The sequence below is a fragment of the Meles meles genome, chromosome 2 (assembly GCF_922984935.1).
Source record: "Meles meles chromosome 2, mMelMel3.1 paternal haplotype, whole genome shotgun sequence".
Classification (NCBI taxonomy): Eukaryota; Metazoa; Chordata; class Mammalia; order Carnivora; family Mustelidae; genus Meles; species Meles meles.
Window position 1 is genome coordinate 20,627,955 of NC_060067.1, and position 5,374 is coordinate 20,633,328.

Genomic DNA, 5,374 nt, shown 5'->3' on the forward strand with positions numbered 1-5,374 from the left:
TTCCTTATTCCACTTCATTTTCTCAGGAACGTTTTGAGGTTGCTGTTATTCAATATTTATTTCATGAAAGCTAAATCTGAATTAAGTAACTTCCCCTAAGGTTTCAGAGTTAGAGTGGTCAGAATCAAGAAACAAATGGTGAGTACATTATTGTATTCACAGCTAGCACCAAACTTCCTTGTGGGGAAGAATTTTCTTATTAAGGAAAATGTTTCTGTGGCGTCAATTAGGGTAGAAGACCATGGCTTCTGGGAGTAGGTGGAGGCAGGAGCTCAAACTGCAAAAGAAGAACAAAATATTTAACTAATAATGCTTTTCACTAAAAGAAATAAAATTGAGTGCCCACTTGGACAATACATATACTAAAACTGGAAGGATACAAAGAAGATTAGCATGGCCCCTGCCCAAGAATGACACCCAAATTCATGAAGCATTCCACATTTTAAAAAAAAACAGACAAAAAATTAAATAAAATAGAATTGGGGGATCACTGTTTTGGTATGCTCATGAAAGGAAAGACAAAAAAGGGAAAAGAAAAAAAAAAGAAAGATTGAAAATAGATTTCTTCATAAAACTAGGTGCTATATGACCTAAAATTCAGAGAAGTCCTGGGCTACATGAAGAAATTTTGAGGAACAAGAATTGGGTACAAAGTAATTTTGCCTTGTGTTCCTTAAATCCTCGGTCAAGACTGATGAAAACTTGGTCAAGTTTTACTGTAGGAGCCCCTGGGGGGCTCAGATAGCTAAATGTCTGCCTTTGGCTCATGTCACGAGGTCCTGGGACTAAGTCCCGCATTGGGCTTGCGGCTGAGTTGGAAGCCTGCTTCTCTCTTTCCCTCTGCCTACCACTACTCCTGCTTCTGCTCTCTCTCTTTCTTCTCTGTCAAGTAAATAAATAAATAAGTAAATAAGTAAATAAATAAATAAATCCTTTAAAGAGAGAGAGAGGTTTGCTGTAGTTGTTGCAGTGCGTTGGTGAAATGTGAACTGGGTCTAGATTTCGAACCTGAAATTCATGCGTGAACCAAGAATACGTAAAGGACAGGCAAAATCTGCAGTTTTTTTTTTTTTTTTTCCATTTTATTTATTTTTTCAGCGTAACAGTATTCATTCTTTTTGCACAACACCCAGTGCTCCATGCAAAACGTGCCCTCCCCATTACCCACCACCTGTTCCCCCAACCTCCCACCCCTGACCCTTCAAAACCCTCAGGTTGTTTTTCAGAGTCCATAGTCTCTTATGGTTAAGGCTCCTCAGTTCACAGACTTTTCTTCTTGTCAGTTTTCCTAGATCTTAGTCAGAAAGGGTTATCTAACACCTCTCTTTTATTTGACTTGTTTTCTTAGCTGAGCACTAAAGAAATAATTCATAGGAAAGCACAATTTAGGTGAATTTGGTCTGAAATATTACTGAAAACTTTTGGAAATTTAGTGTGAAATAGCAAAAATCCAGATAAGTGTATTTTTTAAAGGATGAAAAACTATGCAGTTCTATTGGTTTAAAATACATATTTTAAATTAAAGTGTCTCTAAGTAGAGACTATGTCAGCTTGTTTCAACAAATAGATAAAATAAATTTGTAATTAGGAACATCTGCTTGGTTATAAAAACACATATGTTTTAGCCCATAAACTGAGATTATTCTCTTAAGTAACATATTCCCTATAGTACTACTTGCAATTTGAGTCTCTTTGGAAAGCATTTCTAGATACATATTGAAATTCTGCATTATGTAGTGGTTGAGACCGTGGGATATATAGTGAAGAGAATGTGGTTCAAATCCTGGCTTAGCAACCTCATATTCACGTGGACTTGGGCAAATTTCTCACCTTCACTGAGTCTTTGTGTGCTCTTCAAAATAGTTTGATCTACTTACTTCTGCCATTTGGTCTCTGATTCACAGTATCTGAGAGTATCTGTTGCCTGTGCTCTGACATCCAACTGGGTTTTAGTGGTTTCTCCATGACTGGCCTGCTATTTTAATGCTCTTTGGCCTCTCTTTCCCCATGTAGTATCTCCTCTTTCAGGATCTAAGTTTCTTGAGCTTTTCACAGTATTCTGGACTTAGGAATATTGCAAATCCTACATAGTGACTGGTTTCCTGGAGACAGGAAGTAGAAGTGGCTAGGCCAGACAAGGACTATATGAAATGGCACAGTGCCAGCCCCACTGTTTTCTTTATTAGAGGGCACAGAGCCTGACCGGACTGAAGAGTAGAGAATGTTTAGGACAATTTGATAAAGAATGGCAACGTTGTGTTGCAAAAAAGCATTTCCAGAGGAGTCAAGATGGTGGAGAAGTAGCAGGCTGAGACTACATCAGGTAACAGGAGATCAGCTCGATAGCTTATCTAAACATTGCAAACACCTACAAATCCAAGGGGAGATCGAAGAGAAGAAGAACAGCAATTCTAGAAACAGAAAATCAACCACTTTCTGAAAGGTAGGACTGGCGGAGAAGTGAATCCAAAACAACGGGAAGATAGACCGCGGGGGGAGGGGCCGGCTCCCGGCAAGCAGTGGAGCAATGGAGCACAAAATCAGGACTTTTAGAAGTCTGTTCCACTGAGGGACATTGCTCCAGAGGTTAAACTGGGGTGGACCACGCCGAGTCAGCGTGGCCCCAGGTCCCACAGGGTCACAGAAGGATCGGGGGTGTCGGAGTGTCGCAGAGCTCGGAGGTGTTAGAACAGAGAAGCCGGCTACAGAGACAGAGCCGAGGACTGAACTCTCAGCTCGGGGTTACTTTGAACTGGTCGTGGGCTGGGTGAGCTCGGAGCGCGGCTAGAGGCTGGGGATACAGGAGTGATTAGGTGCTGTCCTTTGGGGGTGCACTGAGGAGTGGGGCCCCGGGCTCTAGGCTCCTCCGGGCCAGAAACTAAGAGGCCGCCATTTCATTCCTGTCCTCCGGAACTCTATGGAAAGCGTTCAGGGAACAGAAGCTCCCAAAAGCGAACCCGAGCCGATTACTTAGTCCGGCCCCCGGTAAGGGCGGTACAATTCTGCCTCAGGCAAAAACACTTGATAGTCACTACAACAGGCCCCTCCCCCAGAAGATCAACAAAATATCCAGCCAGGACGAAGTTCATCTATCAAGGAAAGCAGGTTCAATACCTAGGACAGCAGTGGAATTCCAGAGGAGGAGAAAGCAAAGCATGGAACTCATGGCTTTCTCCTTATGATTCTTTAGTCTTGCGGTTAATTCAAATTTTTTTCTCAATTTTTTTTCTTTCTTTTTTCTTCTGCTAAATTTTTTAAAACTTTTACACTTTTTTAACGTTTTTTGACTAGTTTATCTAAAATACATTTTTTCTTTCTTTTTATATTTTTTCTTTATTTGTTTTATTTTTTAAATTTTTTAAATTTTTTTCTTTCTTTTTCTGAACCTCTTTTTATCCCCTTTCTCCCCCCCAAAATTTGGGGTCTCTTCTGATTTGGTTACAGTGCATTTTTCTGGGGTCTTTGCCAACCTTTTAGTATTTTATTTGATCCTTCATATCCTCTTATCTGGACAAAATGACAAGGAGGAAAAAATCACCACAAACAAAAGAACAAGAGGGAGTACCGAAGGCTAGGGACCTAATCAACACAGACATTGGTAATATGTCAGATCAACAGTTCAGAATGACGATTCTGAACGTTCTAGGCAGGCTCGAAAAAGGCATGGAAGATGTTAGAGAAAACCTCTCTGGAGATACTAAAGCCCTTTCTTGAGAAATTAAAGAACTAAAATCTAACCAAGTGGAAATCAAAAAAGCTATTAATGAGGTGCAATCAAAAATGGAGGCTCTCACTGCTAGGATCAATGAGGCAGAAGAAAGAATTAGTGATATAGAAGACCAAATGACAGAGAATAAAGAAGCTGAACAAAAGAGGGACAAACAGCTACTGGACCATGAGGGGAGAATTCGAGAGATAAGTGACACCATAAGATGAAACAACATTAGAATAATTGGGATTCCAGAAGAAGAAGAAACAGAGAGGGGAGCAGAAGGTCTATTGGAGAGAATCATTGGAGAGAATTTCCCTAATATGGCAAAGGGAACAAGCATCAAAATCCAGGAGATGCAGAGAACCCCCCTCAAAGTCAACAAGAATAGGTCCACACCCCGTCACCTAATAGTAAAATTTACAAGTCTTAGTGACAAAGAGAAAATCCTGAAAGCAGCCTGGGAAAAAAAGTGTGTAACATACAATGATAAAAATATTAGATTGGCAGCAGACTTATCCACAGAGACCTGGCAGGCCAGAAAGAGCTGGCATGATATATTCAGAGCACTAAACGAGAAAAACATGCAGCCAAGAATAATCTATCCAGCTAGGCTATCATTGAAAATAGAAGGAGAGATAAAAAGCTTCCAGGACAAACAAAAACTGAAAGAATTTGCAAACACCAAACCAGCTCTACAGGAAATATTGAAAGGGGTCCTCTAAGCAAAGAGAGAGCCTAAAAGTAGTAGATCAGAAAGGTACAGAGACAATATACAGTAACAGTCACCTTACAGGCTAATAATGGCACTAAATTCATATCTCTCACTAGTTACCCTGAATGTTAATGGGCTAAATGCCCCAATCAAAAGACACAGGGTATCAGAATGGATAAAAAAACAAAACCCATCAATATGTTGCCTACAAGAAACTCATTTTAGACGTGAAGACACCTCCAGATTTAAAGTGAGAGAGTGGAAAACAATTTACCATACTAATGGGCATCAGAAGAAAGCTGGAGTGGCAATCTTTATATCAGATCAATTAGATTTTAAGCCAAAGACTATAATAAGAGATGAGGAAGGACACTATATCATACTCAAAGAGTCTGTCTAACAAGAAGATCTAACAATTTTAAATACCTATGCCCCTAACGTGGGAGCAGCCAAATATATGAACCAATTAATAACAAAGTCAAAGAAACACATCAATAATAATACAACAATAGTAGGGCACTTTAACACTCCCCTCACTGAAATGGACAGATCTTCCAAGCAAAAGTTCAATAAGGAAATAAAGGCCTTAAATGACACACTGGACCAGATGGACATCACAGATATATTCAGAACATTTCATCCCAAAGCAACAGAATACACATTCTTCTCTAGTGCACATGGAACATTCTCCAGAATAGATCACATTCTGGGTCACAAATCAGGTCTCAACTGTTATCAAAAGATTGGGATCATTCCCTGAATATTTTCAGACCACAATGCTGTGAAGCTAGAACTCAATCATGAGAGGAAAGCTGGAAAGAACCCAAACACATGGAGACTAAACAGCATCCTTCTAAAGAATGAATGGGTCAACCAGGAAATTAAAGAAGAATCGAAAAAATTCATGGAAACAAATCATAATGAAAACACAATGGTTCAAAATCTGTGGG

At 39.8% G+C, this 5,374-nt stretch overlaps 1 non-coding gene across 1 annotated transcript; it reads left to right on the forward strand.

Annotated features, from left to right (window-relative positions):
- Positions 1 to 338: 338 nt before the first annotated feature.
- On the forward strand, positions 339 to 445 carry LOC123937765. Its single transcript, XR_006817561.1, has one exon. It is a non-coding gene; the product is annotated as a U6 spliceosomal RNA (small nuclear RNA).
- Positions 446 to 5,374: the final 4,929 nt, after the last annotated feature.